Source organism: Alexandromys fortis, unplaced genomic scaffold, assembly GCF_014885135.2.
Source record: "Alexandromys fortis isolate MF-2015 unplaced genomic scaffold, M_Fortis_MF-2015_v1.1 scaffold_297, whole genome shotgun sequence".
In the NCBI taxonomy this organism is placed as follows: Eukaryota; Metazoa; Chordata; class Mammalia; order Rodentia; family Cricetidae; genus Alexandromys; species Alexandromys fortis.
The window spans coordinates 151,532-155,034 of record NW_026068220.1 but is presented as its reverse complement, the minus strand read 5'-3'; positions in this window follow the sequence as shown (position 1 = coordinate 155,034).

Here is a 3,503-nt window from a genome sequence, read left to right as displayed (position 1 = left end):
GTCAAGCCATTCAAGAAGATGAGCGGGGTACATACCTATCTTAGTGGGACTGACATTGTGCCACCCCATACTTTAATGATAGTGCATTGCATTTGTTACTATTGTGTATATTTTAATGAGCTAACTGAGTTTTCTTTCTAAGACTGCTTAGTAACTTCTATAATTATTTGGTTATTGTTCTGTGTTTCCCCTTACTTAAATGAAATTTCAGATTTTTAAAACCACTTTCTCTTTTCCTTCATTTTTCAAAAGATGAAAAAAACTTCTAGCTTCACGTGTACATGTGCACACACATGTGTTAGTGCACATAAGTGAGTACAGGTTCCCTCAGGGTCCAGAAGTTGGCGTGAGATGATCTAGTGCTGGGATTACCCGTGGCTGTGACCTACCTGACTTGGCTGCTGGGAGCCAAGCCCAGGTTCTCTGCAAGAACAGTATATGTCTTTACGGCTAAGCCATCTCTCCAGCTTTTGTTTTCCATTTGGACTTAACTTCCTTATATATCCTTATAAAGATAATATACATTAAACATAAGTTAAAGGGTGATAAATTCAGGCATGTATGTGCACTCATATTTCTGCAAACACAGTTTGGGAGTGATAAAGTTAGAGAAATTACCCAAATAATTGAATTAATATACAATAAATTAGCTGAAATTTTTGGTAGGAATTAAGGTGTTCTTGATTTCTGTTTTGTCCACATGTTAATGTGAACCACAGTTATATGATATGGTGATTTAATAGTCCCAGTTTTTCACACTTGTTTGCCCAAAGTTGTCTATATTACTGTGACTTTTGTCTTATGGCACCACGTGATTTATTTGAAATAAATATTTGAAAGACTAGTTAGCAGCATTACAAAGAACTTACTAAGTACAATAAAGTAATTTAATTTTTATTCTAATTTTTTTCATTGTACAAGAGTAGACAGAATATAGCATTATAAATCAATAAATAGTATTTAGTGTAAATTTCTCACATTTAATTTTTTACTATATTCTCAGGCCTTTAAATAAAATGTGACTACAAACCTAAATGTTATAAAATATTTAATAACTTTTATATAATATTATGCTATTTATTATTAAACTGCTTATGTCATTGGAAAGGCTAATAAATGAATCAATTAGCCAGTATTAAATTAAGTTTATTTTAAATTAAATTTATATCTCATATAGTTACAGGACAATGTATTTCTAGCCATATATTATGGTATTTATTTAAGTCTTCATATGTTTTATTTTTCATTTATTTTTATTTATGTGCAGGTGTGTGTGTATGTGTGTGTGCATATATGCATGGTGTCTCTGTGTGTATGTGCTCTTGTGAATGCAGGTTGCTGCAGAAGGAGAAGCCAGAAGAGGTCAGGCTCCTCGAATTCAGAGTTAGGAGTTTGTGAGCCATCCAAAATTGGTGGTGGGAAATGAACTCAAGTCTTTTCTATGGACAGCAATGGCTTTTAACTGCTCAGATTTTTAATTGCTCTAGTTCCCAGTTAAGCCCTTAAATGCATGTCTGGTTTTATTTATGATAACTTTTACCATAATACACATTTAATTTATTGACTAAAGATATTTTTATACTGATCTTAAATTAGCTTCTCAGTGTATGTGTGACTATGATGTACACTGGGAGTTGCTTGGGAAAACAGCCTAGTCCCCTCATGGTCAGCACTGGAGGAGGGGGAGAAGGCAGAGAGGAGATGAGTCTTGGGTAAGTCCTGAGTTGGGGAAACAGACGCAGAGCAGAAAACAGCCTACCCTGGGTGCTTCCTTCCTGCTGAGATTTATTTTTGGATAAGGCACCTCCCTTTCTCTGAGGCAGTGTTGTTTGTATATTTGTTTGCTTTTGAGACAGGGTTGCTTTGTGAGAAACTGATCCTCACTTCATAGGAGACCTGGAGCCCCAGAGTGGGGTCAAGTTTACCTGTTTTCTAAAACATCAGAATTAGCAAAGATGCTCAAGGGGCCCTAGCTTTGTATCCTATATCACAGGGCTGGCAATAGCTAATAGAACTTGCCTTAATCTGTTAAATAAAGCCCTGAAAGTTAACAGCGTTTCATATAATCTGTATAAAGGAAAGTGTTTTAAGTGATATAATGAAACTACACATTATTAGGAAATAATAAATAATTTCTGCTCACAAAATTCAACTGAAAATATGAAAGTGGCAAATTTTCTTTGAGCGATGTTAATATAAGTTGCCATTTCCAAACCAAAAGTTTCTCAGCCTTCAGTAAAATCTATAAAGGCCTTTAGTATTAAACAGATCTATAGGTCATGTGGGAGACTGTTTGCTTCAGTTTCATAGATTGGTAATTCTGAAGTCATAAAATTGCTATAGTTAATGTCAAATTGTTGCATAAATTAAGGTTGGTAATTCAGGATTCTTTTTTAATATGTATAATATATTTCTAGCAAATCCGTGGTGTGGAAAATAAAAAAAACAGATAAAGATCAGACATGACTGTGGTTTAATTTTAGTTTTATTTAATTTCTCTGGAGCACCTTTACCATGTATTTGGAATTGTACAGGAAGCAGTTATAATGTTTAAAGCCCTCATGCTTTAAAAGTTGTATTAGATGAGGTTGTCAACAGAATGGAACTGATAAAATGGATATATATGTATGTAGGAATGCATGTTTGTATGTATTGGATTTATTAGAGTGACATGCATCCTGTGATCCAGCTAGCCCGACAATGGTTGTCTTCTGAAGACAAGTCCAATAATGTATCAGTTGTTCAGCCAACAAGGCTAGGTGTCCCAGCTGGCCTTCAGTATACATCAGAATCCTGATGAAGCAGGCTCTAACATCTCTGAAGGAATGCCTCGGAAGTAGGATATATGAATTTGCAAGTGAGAATGTGGGCAAGTGTGCAAAAAGCAAAAACTTACTTCTTCAATATCCTTTATATAAACTTCCATAAGATGTGGCCCCATTTTAGGATGGGTCCACTTCAAATGATCCATTTAACTAAAATTCTCTCAGAGGTCTACCCAGTTGCTTGAGTTGTTAGTTAATTACAGATGTAGTCAAGTGGACAGCAAAGAATAGCTATTATAGAACTTTACTGTCGTTTGATGAGGGAGAATCTTGTTTCACATTTTACTTGGTTACTTCATTTCTTTATTTTCTTACCTCCTTCCAGTTTTACCTCTGTTTCTTTATTTTTTTCTTATTTATGCCTCAGAATTCTTGGAAGGTCAAAAAAGCTGTTTACATTAAAGCAACACCTTAGGGCTGAAATAGACGCTCTCTTGTCTAGTCTGAGCAGTGCCTGAACCATTCTGGGCTCTGGGGTCAGCTGAAAACACTTCCCCTTTCTCTGAAGACACTTAATGTCAATGGACTCAACTCACCTATAAAAAGGCACAGGCTAAGAGATTGGATACGAAAACAGGATCCAACATTCTGCTGTTTACAAGAAACACACCTCAACCACAAAGACAGGCACCTACTCAGAGTAAAGGGATGGGAAAAGGTTTATCAAGCAAATGGACC